Source organism: Ctenocephalides felis, unplaced genomic scaffold (genome assembly GCF_003426905.1).
Source record: "Ctenocephalides felis isolate EL2017-DRISC unplaced genomic scaffold, ASM342690v1 CF-g0.4_SCAFFOLD_02995, whole genome shotgun sequence".
NCBI classification, from domain to species: Eukaryota; Metazoa; Arthropoda; class Insecta; order Siphonaptera; family Pulicidae; genus Ctenocephalides; species Ctenocephalides felis.
Window position 1 is genome coordinate 53,086 of NW_020539149.1, and position 13,717 is coordinate 66,802.

General features: G+C 38.4%; 2 non-coding genes across 2 annotated transcripts; both read left to right on the forward strand.

The window, feature by feature from the left end:
• Positions 1-9,350: 9,350 nt before the first annotated feature.
• LOC113381688 lies at positions 9,351-11,278 on the forward strand. The gene has a single exon (XR_003367568.1). It is a non-coding gene; the product is annotated as a small subunit ribosomal RNA (ribosomal RNA).
• A 698-nt stretch (positions 11,279-11,976) lies between these two features.
• LOC113381685 lies at positions 11,977-12,131 on the forward strand. The gene has a single exon (XR_003367566.1). It is a non-coding gene; the product is annotated as a 5.8S ribosomal RNA (ribosomal RNA).
• The last annotated feature ends 1,586 nt before the right edge of the window (positions 12,132-13,717 follow it).

The following is a 13,717-nucleotide window of genomic DNA, read 5'->3' on the forward strand; positions in this document are numbered from 1 at the left end:
TAACTAGAGCTGTCAAGAACCGGTTCCAAAGTCCAAAAAGGACCCGGTTCTGGAAGAACCGTGGTCGGTTCCAACCCGGAAAAGTCCGGGTCGATCCCGGAAAATTCCAGACCGCTCCGGAAAAAAGTCCGGCTACTTTTTTCTTATTAACTTCCCTTAGGGTAAGTTATTGTAATGGGCCGAAAATCGAAATTGAAAATTTTTACATTTCTCGACGTTTTGAGGGTTTCTGAACATTTTGGCATACCTCAGAAAAAATGGATGTGTGTGTGTGTATGTATGGATACAAATTTCCAGTCACGTTTTCGGGCGCACGGATCAACCGATTTGAATGGTTCAAATTCTGATTAGTTTTTGGCAAAGGCAGGTCGAGCCGTTACGGAGATAGGGCGCAAAGAGTGCAGAAAATAGAAATTTCGAGTTTTTGAGAGAACGGAGTATCCGATTTGAATGATCTAAAAAACATTCAATTAGTAATGATTGAGAGAAGTGTTTATTAGTTTTTGGCAAAGGCAGGCCCAGCCATTTCGAAGATACGGAGCTAAATGTGTAAAAAATGGCAGTTTTTGAGAGAACTAAGCGTCTGATTTAAATGATTCAAAGAACATTCTGCTTGTCTTAACAAAATAATTGATTTTGGAAAAAAAACATTTTGTTTCATTTTTTTTTTCAAAAATTTTTTTTTTTTGTATATCAAAAATAATTTAAATTTTACTTTTAATTCTGACTATAGTTCTAATATACTTCAAACAAATAATTTCAACTTTGCAATTCAGTTTATATAATTCTTATAAATATTAGACAATGTTACAATATTAATAATAATCTATTTGAAAACATTCAGTATTCCTCGAACATTTCGTTACGGTACGGGAAGTTCCAGCAATTTGCCTCAAGGCACGATGCCATACATCCCACTAGTTTTTCTATTCAGTCACAAACATCCGTTTCAAGCTACGTGTCTCGCTTTTTGTCCTTAAAATTTTTTTTGTAACCCTTTGAATTTTTTAATATAATTATAATTAATACTAATGACATATATTTATTCTATTATATATTTACACGACATGGTTTAAATACAACATTTTTATTTTTTTAAGTTATATTTTTATTTAAAATAAAATTTCTTACATTTAGCTAATACAATTTAAATAAATTAATATCTGAAATCTTGCTTGCTTTCTAGTCGAGGATGCTTTTCACTTTCACAATACGCGTTTTGATACATTAGCCAGTAATTGAACATGTCTCTCAGTTCCCTGAATGTGGACCGGAATTTTAGGGTCACTCCATGGACACTCATTGCTTTGTAGATATTGTACTAGATGTTCATGAGGAATATTTAGCGTAAAGGCTGGTTCGGATATATTTGAATAATCATCCATATCTATCATATTAGTATAGTCGGTGCATTCAAAATTTATTTCGGGTGTTTTGTAATCTCTCAATTGCGTCAGGTCTTCCACATTATTACGGTAATATAAGATTTTTCTTATAGCTGAATCTCGTATTTCCTTTTTATTATCAAACAACATTGCTAATAAAATATTTTCCGAGTGAGCATAGTATGCGTTTTCTTTAGCAACATTGTTCAAAATTTGTCTTAAATTCGAGTCTAAATATTGCGTCCAGCTAATAAATTTATAAAATAATATACTACCATACACCACAGAGTTGTAATATTTAATGTTAAAGTACATTGGAATATATACTTTCATTACGTAGTTTGCCAGAATTTTCAAATTTTTGGATGGCTTATTAGTAGGTACATATAACCGAAGTAACATACTAGCCTTCGTGAGCCAACGGGACTGTGCTATTGGCCCTGGTTTCATGTTAGCTAAGTCTGTCGATACTTCTCCAGAAGCAACTGCTTTAGCTATTTTTAGTAAATAACTTGAGTCAGTTGTCGATTCAGCAGGACTTATATCAGCCAAATTTTCAAGTGGGATTGTTTCAAAGTCTTTTACCGGCTGAAAGTATATAGGAAAAAATAAATTAAATTGAATTTAAACATAGGGTATTAAAAATAGTAAATATGTTATAACTCACCGGTATATTTTCGCATGTTTCAATTTGTTTGCTTAATATTCCAGTTTTTGTTCGTGGTCCAGTGGTCAATGATTTTTCCAAATAGTTAAATAAATGGCGAAGTGGAAGTTCGTTAAAGTGGAGAAGACACACAAACCAATGCAGTGGCCTGTTTAACTGAATTTCAAATCGACGTAAAATCCCATTTTTTACGCCTGTATTTGCTGGTTCACCATCGCAACATATGCCTATCAAAGAATCGAGAGCTATTCCTTTATCGGCGAAAAACTCGTTCAATTTGATTACTTTACTTTCCGAATCTTCATTTTCCAATTTTGTGTAACCCAACAATTGGCAATTCGGTTCCTTTAAAATAACTAAATGCGCTTCTTTAATCATTCGTGGGTGAAACTTCTTATCGATTTTTTCCATGGCACGCAGGATTGCCGTCACCACGCCAGAACCAACTCTATCAGAAATTGCAAATCTGTCGCACATTAAGGCATAGCTTGGAGCCTTATATCTTCGACTATATGGACCACGTTTTATATGAGAAGTATTTTGTGAACTTTCCGAACTGTTTTTAAAATCAAAATCAACATCTGGAGTATATGTCTCGCCTGGAGTAATATTGCTAGTTATTGTAGATTCTGATACTTCATCTTCAATTTTTATAATATATTCTGATATCGTAGATTTCCTCTCATTATGTTGATCCATCATAAACGCTTTTAAATGTTCTGGAATCAGTCCGCAGGAACACAGTATTCTTCGCAAATCGCATTTGCATTTTCCAATATAAAATAATTCTTTCGTGGATTCTACAAACTCCTGAAATGATGCTTGGGTAGACTTGCTTTTATTTGTACTTTTATATTTATCAATCAATCCGTTTAATTTTCAAGCGATACTTTGTTTCTCCGTAATTGGAATATCAATTTTTTCCCACGTCTGAATCAATTTCGTTACCACATTTGGAGTAAATGTTTTATATGAAAACATTTTATTTTGTTTTTTTGATTTTTCCGCCAAATAAAAATAATACCTGATAACTTCCATAATTGTCGGAAGATTCACTCCTGTAAATTCTTCTGCTGGTCCAAATGTAATTTGATCATGCGAGGGCATATAATTCAAATTATTGGCACTTGCGCCTGAATTTAAATAAGAACTTGCCATTGATACTTGACGCCCTAGTGACGAACTGAATGAACATTTATGCGGAATTGTCACATTAATATATTATTTTCGAAATTTCTAGAATTACATTCTAGAATTAATTGTATAATAAAAAAATACTAGCGCACTCTGATGGAAATAAATAACAACAAACTAAACCCGATTCAAAAACCCCCGCACATAATCTTAATAAAAATAAAATTCACAATTTGAATTATTCACATGCCTAAATTAATACATTTACTTATTAAAAACAGCATTTTATTGAAAATTTCGCTGGCTGAAAAGTTATTTGCGATATATGGTTTTGCAGTCAAAATTCATTTAAATAACACATATATTTCATATAAAAAGGTGCCCATATCGCTTAATTTTACTTATATAATGAATTGGCCCTTTTACTTATATAATGAATTCTGCATCTTTCGTACGAACAAAGTTTTTTCGTATCTTTTATGGTTTAGATAGTATAGAGCAATTTGTGTAGTTATTAACTTGTCAAAATGCAAATTGCGGCTAGGTTGAAGCAACACTCCTCACGATTCGATATTTCTCTAAAGAAAACATATAAAGTATTATACATCGTTAGAAAGGTCTCAAAATTCTTAGTTTTTTTCCCATATATCGCAACTTCGAATTTTGGACGGTGTGGCCTACAGGCGAGTTGCCGTCGTGAAAATTCGGAAAAATCGGAGAATCTAGAGAAAATTATATGAACACACCTAACCATTTATATACCATTTTATTCGTAATTTTATTCTGCATCTTTCGTACAAACAAAGTTTTTTCGTATCTTTTACGGTTTAGATAGTATAGAGCAATTTGTGTAGTTGTTAACTTGTCAAAATGCAAAGTGCGGCTAGGTTGAAGCAACACTCCTCACGATTCGATATTTCTCTAAAGAAAACATATAAAGTATTATACATCATTAGAAAGGTCTCAAAATTCTTAGTTCTTTTTCCATATATCACAACTTCGAATTTTGCACGGTGTGGCCTACAGGCGAGTTGCCGTCGTGAAAATTCGTAAAAATTGGAAAATCTAGAGAAAATTATATGAACACACCTAACCATTTATATACCATTTTATTCGTAATTTTATTCTGCATCTTTCGTACGAACAAAGTTTTTTCGTATCTTTTACGGTTTAGATAGTATAGAGCAATTTGTGTAGTTGTTAACTTGTCAAAATGCAAAGTGCGGCTAGGTTGAAGCAACACTCCTCACGATTCGATATTTCTCTAAAGAAAATATATAAAGTATTATACATCATTAGAAAGGTCTCAAAATTCTTAGTTCTTTTTCCATATATCACAACTTCGAATTTTGCACGGTGTGGCCTACAGGCGAGTTGCTGTCGTAAAAATTTGGAAAAATCGGAAAATCTAGAGAAAATTATATGAACACACCTAACCATTTATATACCATTTTATTCGTAATTTTATTCTGCGTCTTTCGTACGAACAAAGTTTTTTCGTATCTTTTACGGTTTAGATAGTATAGAGCAATTTGTGTAGTTGTTAACTTGTCAAAATGCAAAGTGCGGCTAGGTTGAAGCAACACTCCTCACGATTCGATATTTCTCTAAAGAAAATATAAAAAGTATTATACATCATTAGAAAGGTCTTAAAATTCTTAGTTATTTTTCCATATATCACAACTTCGAATTTTGCACGGTGTGGCCTACAGGCGAGTTGCCGTCGTGAAAATTCGGAAAAATCGGAAAATCTAAAGAAAATTATATGAACACACCTAACTATTTATATACCATTTTATTCGTAATTTTATTCTGCATCTTCCGTACGAACAAAGTTTTTTCGTATCTTTTACGGTTTAGATAGTATAGAGCAATTTGTGTAGTTGTTAACTTGTCAAAATGCAAAGTGCGGCTAGGTTGAAGCAACACTCCTCACGATTCGATATTTCTCTAAAGAAAATATATAAAGTATTATACATCATTAGAAAAGGTCTCAAAATTCTTAGTTCTTTTTCCATATATCACAACTTCGAATTTTGCACGGTATGGCCTACAGGCGAGTTGCCGTCGTGAAAATTCGGAAAAATCGGAAAATCTAGAGAAAATTATATGAACACACCTAACCATTTATATACCATTTTATTCGTAATTTCATTCTGCATCTTTCGTACGAACAAAGTTTTTTCGTATCTTTTACGGTTTAAATAGTATAGAGCAATTTGTGTAGTTGTTAACTTGTCAAAATGCAAAGTGCGGCTAGGTTAAAGCAACACTTCTCACGATTCGATATTTCTCTAAAGAAAACATATAAAGTATTATACATCATTAGAAAGGTCTCAAAATTCTTAATTCTTTTTCCATATATCACAACTTCGAATTTTGCACGGTGTGGCCTACAGGCGAGTTGCCGTCGTGAAAATTCGGAAAAATCGGAAAACCTAGAGAAAATTATATGAACACACCTAACCATTTATATACCATTTTATTCGTAATTTTATTCTGCATCTTTCGTACGAACAAAGTTTTTTCGTATCTTTTATGGTTTAGATAGTATAGAGCAATTTGTGTAGTTGTTAACTTGTCAAAATGCAAAGTGCGGCTAGGTTGAAGCAACACTCCTCACGATTTGATATTTCTCTAAAGAAAATATATAAAGTATTATACATCATTAGAAAGGTCTCAAAATTCTTAGTTCTGTTTCCATATATCACAACTTCGAATTTTGCACGGTGTGGCCTACAGGCGAGTTGCCGTCGTGAAAATTCGGAAAAATCGGAAAATCTAGAGAAAATTATATAAACACACTTAACCATTTATATACCATTTTATTCGTAATTTTATTCTGCATCTTTCGTACGAACAAAGTTTTTTCGTATCTTTTACGGTTTAGATAGTATAGAGCAATTTGTGTAGTTGTTAACTTGTCAAAATGCAAAGTGCGGCTAGGTTGAAGCAACACTCCTCACGATTGGATATTTCTCTAAAGAAAACATATAAAGTATTATACAGCATTAGAAAGGTCTCAAAATTCTTAGTTCTTTTTCCATATATCACAACTTCGAATTTTGCACGGTGTGGCTTACAGGCGAGTTGCCGTCGTGAAAATTCGGAAAAATTGGAAAATCTAGAGAAAATTATATGAACACACCTAACCATTTATATACCATCTTATTCGTAATTTTATTCTGCATCTTTCGTACGAACAAAGTTTTTTCGTATGTTTTATGGTTTAGATAGTATAGAGCAATTTGTGTAGTTGTTAACTTGTCAAAATGCAAAGTGCGGCTAGGTTGAAGCAACACTCCTCACGATTCGATATTTCTCTAAAGAAAACATATAAAGTATTATACATCATTAGAAAGGTCTCAAAATTCTTAGTTCTTTTTCCATATATCACAGCTTCGAATTTTGCACGGTGTGGCCTACAGGCGAGTTGCCGTCGTGAAAATTCGGAAAAATCGGAAAATCTAGAGAAAATTATATGAACACACCTAACCATTTATATACCATTTTATTCGTAATTTTATTCTGCATCTTTTGTACGAACAAAGTTTTTTCGTATCTTTTACGGTTTAGATAGTATAGAGCAATTTGTGTAGTTGTTAACTTGTCAAAATGCAAAGTGCGGCTAGGTTGAAGCAACACTCCTCACGATTCAATATTTCTCTAAAGAAAACATATAAAGTATTATACATCGTTAGAAAGGTCTCAAAATTCTTAGTTTTTTTCCCATATATCGCAACTTCGAATTCCAAACGGTGTGGCCTACAGGCGAGTTGCCGTCGTAAAATTCCAGGAAAATCGGAAAATCTCGAGAAAATTATATGAACACACTTAGCCATTCATATACCATTTTATTCGTTATTTTATTCTGCATCTTTCGTACGAATAAAGTTTTTTCGTATCTTTAGGAGACTTTCGTACGGTTTAAGAGAAAATCGAGGAAAACTGGTTTGAACATTTATTGTAAAATTAGAAAATTTAAACAAATAATTATAAAAAATAATATAACTATATATAAATTCGTTTTATATTCATTGAGATCTATAAAAATCAATAAATACATAATTTTATACAAAGTTTAAAAAAAAACCAAAACACCTAAAAACTCAATAATTAACTATAATTCATTTGTCCATATATATAAAACTGTTTGAACATCTAACAAAATCATAAGGGTTCACAGTTCGAAATTTTCCCAGACTTTTGTCTTGACGATTCACACCGTAACCCGGAGCGACGCCTCGCCGCAGGTCAAAATCACGTCGCTTGGGACTCAGTCGAATACTTACACTGTGGCCTCGCGCCTTATATAGGGGGATAGGTCGTGTCGAATGCGATGCGAGCAAGCTCAGGCTAAAGTACGCTATGTTGTTCAGGCGGGTACGGATATCATTCCCCGGTGTAGTTTTTACATCATATTTGATACTTTTAGTCTGTCAATGATATATTAGCGTAACTTTTAATAATGTTGTGAGCCATATCTAGAATTATATACCCCGTATATATTTGGATGCTGGTTTGCGGCTATAGATAACTGGTGGAAGGATCATTCGTTTTTAAACGTTTGATCAGAGAGAGTTGAAATTATTTGGGTCTGCGGACCGCAAATATGAAATCTATATATTTTAATAATATAGAATTTTACAGATTGACTACGGTCAAATATATGTGAATGTAGCAGAACTAGCAAAGCTTCTCGCAGCGATGGTCTTTCGTTTTATGAACGTTTGATCGGAGCGAGTTGAAATTATTTGGGTCTGCGGACCGCAAATATGAAATCTATATATTTTAATAATATAGAATTTTACAAATTGACTACGGTCAAATATATGTGAATGTAGCAGAACTAGCAAAGCTTCTCGCAGCGATGGTCTTTCGTTTTATAAACGTTTGATCGGAGCGAGTTGAAATTATTTGGGTCTGCTGACCGCAAATATGAAATCTTGTGATTAATCGACAAATTATTGCTGTAATCAAGTGCGCTCCTATAGTATAATATACTGTGGGCAAAAACCTCTGGCAATGATCATTCGTTTCATTAACGTTTGACCGGAGCTAGTCGCAAAATATTGCGCAGTGTGCAAAAGCAGTGTGACGCGGTTTACAACCGCTTAGCGCTCTTATGCATTGTGTGAGAGCACTGCCATGTATATCTGCTTGGTATCGCCAGATGCCTGAGCGAATGACAAAGTTCGTTGTGAAAACGGCGTTCTTTTTGAATATTATACTTTAAACGCATAGCTCAATCAATTCTTTGGCCGCTTAATGAAAGTCTAGTGTTTTAAAGTCGATTGTAGTAAACGCTTGCGTTAGTATTCTATATACTCTGCACATTTTATTCAAATTGTGCGAATTTGAACATTCGCTTCATTGCGTTGTTTTAAGAAAATGAAAAATCAGCGAAAGCAGATTTTTCAATCTCACACACAGTGAAATATTCATATTTCAATTTTAAAGCGAGGACGTTTGTTTTTGGACCACAACGTGCTCTAAAATTGCTAAAGTGGTTGCGCGTCCTAGAGAATTTATTTTCTTGCGACCCGCCATATAGCCTGTCCAGACCATCGCGGTGATGGTTCGCACGGTAACCCGAGGCGACCCGTCGCTGCAGGTCAAACTGTCGTAGACCGTATCTAGAATAATATACGCCGTATATGTTTGGCTGTCGGTTTACGGCCGGGTTCTGGACCTTATTTATAAGTGTTCAACCATACTGTACAGCATATCCGCGGGCATGTGTCGTTGACGCAAAGACTCTTATGCGGAAAATAAAATATACAAATGCAATCAACTCAATACTCTCCGAGCGAGAATAAAAGTTAGTTATAACGATGAATTCTTATAATGAATTCGCCCCGACGTTTTCAATCTAACAAAGGGTAAAGAGACTGTTTGAAATTAACTGGGTCTGCGGACCGCAAATTTCATGTACGGCCCGCCGTTTCTACGGTTGTTAAAGGTCTAGCCTCTGTTTAAGCGCAGATTATATAAAATATCAAGTCGCGATGTAAACTGTTCGTCATGTCCAGGGAATATCGTACGACTCAGATATATATGTAAGAAAATTCGTTGTTTAGAAATATTCATCGAACTTTTCTATACAAAGTGTGGTCTCTCGGGTGACGCCGAGGTACATTTACGCACTATGCTATATATATAGCACCCTGGTTGATCCTGCCGTAAGTATATGCTTGTTCTCAAAGATTAAGCCATGCATGTCTCAGTGCAAGCTACATTAAGGTGAAACCGCGAATGGCTCATTACATCAGTTATGGTTCCTTAGATCGTACCACATTACTTGGATAACTGTGGTAATTCTAGAGCTAATACATGCAAATAGAGTTCCGACCAGAGATGGAAGAATGCTTTTATTAGATCAAAACCAATCGGTGGCGGGCTTGCCTTGCTCACCGTTTGACTTGGTGACTCTGAATAACTTTGTGCCGATCGCACGGTCTAGTACCGGCGACGCATCTTTCAAATGTCTGCCTTATCAACTGTCGATGGTAGTTTCTGCGACTACCATGGTTGTTACGGGTAACGGGGAATCAGGGTTCGATTCCGGAGAGGGAGCCTGAGAAACGGCTACCACATCCAAGGAAGGCAGCAGGCGCGCAAATTACCCACTCCGGCACGGGGAGGTAGTGACGAAAAATAACGATACGGGACTCATCCGAGGCCCCGTAATCGGAATGAGTACACTTTAAATCCTTAACGAGGATCTATTAGAGGGCCAGTCTGGTGCCAGCAGCGCGCGGTAATTCCAGCTCTAATAGCGTATATTAAAGTTGTTGCGGTTAAAAAGCTCGTAGTTGAATCTGTGTCCCACACTGTCGGTTCACCGCTCGCGGTGTTCAACAGGCATGTCTGTGGGACGTCCTACCGGTGGGCTTAGCCCGTAAAAAGGCGGCCCAACTCAAAATCCTACCAAGGTGCTCTTCACCGAGTGTCGAGGTGGGCCCGGTACGTTACTTTGAACAAATTAGAGTGCTTAAAGCAGGCTCATTCGCCTGAATATTGTGTGCATGGAATAATGGAATAGGACCTCGGTTCTATTTTGTTGGTTTTCGGAATTCCGAGGTAATGATTAATAGGGACAACTGGGGGCATTCGTATTGCGACGTTAGAGGTGAAATTCTTGGATCGTCGCAAGACGGACAGAAGCGAAAGCATTTGCCAAATGTGTTTTCATCAATCAAGAACGAAAGTTAGAGGTTCGAAGGCGATCAGATACCGCCCTAGTTCTAACCATAAACGATGCCAGCTAGCGATCCGCCGAAGTTCCTCCGATGACTCGGCGGGCAGCTTCCGGGAAACCAAAGCTTTTGGGTTCCGGGAAAAGTATGGTTGCAAAGCTGAAACTTAAAGGAATTGACGAAAGGGCACTACAAGGAGTGGAGCCTGCGGCTTAATTTGACTCAACACGGGAAACCTCACCAGGTCCAGACACCGGAAGGATTGACAGATTGAGAGCTCTTTCTTGATTCGGTGGGTGGTGGTGCATGGCCGTTCTTAGTTGGTGGAGTGATTTGTCTGGTTTAATTCTGATAACGAACGAGACTCTAGCCTGCTAAATAGACGTACTTTCTGGTATCGCAAAGACCCTCCGCTTCGGCTTCGGTCGTTGTTGGTTGTGGTTCTCACTACCGGCGTACAAATATATCTTCTTAGAGGGACAGGCGGCATTTAGTCGCACGAAATTGAGCAATAACAGGTCTGTGATGCCCTAGATGTTCTGGGCCGCACGCGCGCTACACTGAAGAGATCAGCAGGTTTTCCTTGGCCGAAAGGTCCGGGTAATCCGTTGAAGCCTCTTCGTGCTAGGGATTGGGGCTTGCAATTCTTCCCCATGAACGAGGAATTCCTAGTAAGCGCGAGCGAGTCATAAGCTTGCGTTGATTATGTCCCTGCCCTTTGTACACACCGCCCGTCGCTACTACCGATTGAATTATTTAGTGAGGTCTTCGGACCGGTGCGCGGCAGCGTTTCGACATTGCCGATGTTGCTGGGAAGATAACCAAACTTGATTATTTAGAGGAAGTAAAGTCGTAACAAGGTTTCCGTAGGTGAACCTGCGGAAGGATCATTAACGTACATTTACTATTAAGTGATGAAAACGTGTGCTATATGTCGCAATATAATGTTGCAGACTAAATGTTGTGCGCTCCATAGTATAATATACTGTGGGCAAAAGCCTCTGGCAATGATCATTCGTTTCATTAACGTTTGACCGGAGCTAGTCGCAAAATATTGCGCAGTGTGCAAAAGCAGCGTGACGCGGTTTACAACCGCTTAGCGCTCTTATGCATTGTGTGAGAAGCACTGCCATGTATATCTGCTCGGTATCGCCAGATGCCTGAGAGCGAATGACGAAGTTCGTTGTGAAAACGGCGTTCTTTTTGAATATTATACTTTAAACGCATAGCTCAATCAATTCTTTGGGCGCTAGATGAAAGTCTAGTGTTTTAAAGTCGATTGTAGTAAACGCTTGCGTTAGTATTCTATATACTCTGCACATTTTATTCAAATTGTGCGAATTTGAACATTCGCTTCATGCGTTGTTTTAAGAAAATGAAAAATCAGCGAAAGCAGATTTTTCAATCTCACACACAGTGAAATATTCATATTTCAATTTTGAAACGAGATTTGTATCTCGGACCGAAACGCGAAAGCTTTACGGTGTACTAATTGTAACCATAATAATCATACTAGTTTCAGAATCGCCCGAGTTATCTTAAACGATTTCGAGGGAATCACGATCGAAACATGTATAAATATATATAAAATCACCCTGAACGGTGGATCACTTGGCTCGTGGGTCGATGAAGAACGCAGCTAATTGCGCGTCGACATGTGAACTGCAGGATACATAAACATTGACATTTCGAACGCACATTGCGGTCCTCGGATACTGTTCCCGGACCACCTCTGGCTGAGAGTCGTATAACATTACCAGACTGCCGCTGCTTTTTAAACGGCTTGCCGGCGAATGATGGAGTTTCGCGTATGCGTGCTCTTAAATAATTCACTCAACGTGTGAGCCAGTCACTTTGCAACATCGGACATTCCGTTCGTTGACGTTCTGTGGGATTACGGCGGGTTGTGTGTCCTAGAGATTTTATATTCTTGCGACCCTTTCGATAACCGGAAACCCGAACTCGTTTGCGGTTTCGTTCCGGCAAATTTGGACGATTCAAAGGCTCCTCGTCGTTTGCAAGCACATCATAATCATAATACGACCTCAGAGCAGATGAGATTACCCGCTGAATTTAAGCATATTACTAAGCGGTGGAAAAGAAACTAACTAGGATTCCCTTAGTAGCGGCGAGCGAACAGGGAACAGCCCAGCACTAAATCCCGCGGCCGGAGACGGACGCTGGGAAATGTAGTGTTAGGGAGGATCCGATTATCTCGGTGCGTTGCGGCGAGTTCAAGTCCATCTTGAATGGGGGCCATTTACCCATAGAGGGTGCCAGGGCCCGTAGCGACCGTTGCGCGTATCGAGAGGATCTCTCCTCAGAGTCGAGTTGCTTGAGAGTGCAGCTCTAAGTGGGTGGTAAAACTCCATCTAAGGCTAAATATGACCACGAGACCGATAGCAAACAAGTACCGTGATGAAAAGTGAAAAGAACTTTGAAGAGAGAGTTCAAAGAGTAGTAATGTGAAACCGTTCAGGGTAAAACCTGAGAAACCCGAAAGATCGAAAGGAGAGATTCAATGTTATCGTGTCTTCCATTTAGTGGCGTGCGATTGACCGGGATTCGTCGCGCGATACGCTGTCGGTTTATGTGTCAGGCGGCGTTGGCATGCACTTCTCTCTCAGTAGGACGTCGCGACCCGTTTGGTGTCGATCTACGACCGCGGCGGTAGCCTGTCACGAATTTATTCGCGCCAGAGACCCCGCGTGCTCCGGCGACTGCCAAACGGTATAAATAATATGGTATAGGGTCGCTTTTAAGGTTCGGCCGGTTGCAAGCACGGACGGTTATTGGCGTCGGAACCTAGTCCGGCATCGATGCCGCCTCGAGCTGTTAGCTACCCGTGTTCTCGAACGGACTCTTTACCGGTCAGCGATGCTATTGCTTTGGGTACTTTCAGGACCCGTCTTGAACACGGACAAGGAGTCTAGCATCTGCGCGGAGTCATGGGAAGAAAAAACAATTCCTAAAGGCGCAATGAACGTAAAGGTTTGCTTAAGTTAAACTGAGGGATGACGGACCGCATCTACGGATGCGTGCTGCAATCCCGAGGCGTCTCAATCTCATTGCGAGGAAGAGACGCACTCAGAGCGTACAACTCTAGGACCCGAAAGATGGTGAAACTATGCCTGGTCAGGTCGAAGGCAGGGGAAACCCTGATGGAGGACCGTAGCGATTCTGACGTGCAAATCGATAGTCGCGGAACGGGGTATAGGGGCGAAAGACTAATCGAACCATCTAGTAGCTGGTTCCCTCCAAAGTTTCCCTCAGGATAGCTGGCATTCGATGAGCGAGTCTCATCTGGTAAAGCGAATGATTAGAGGCCTGGG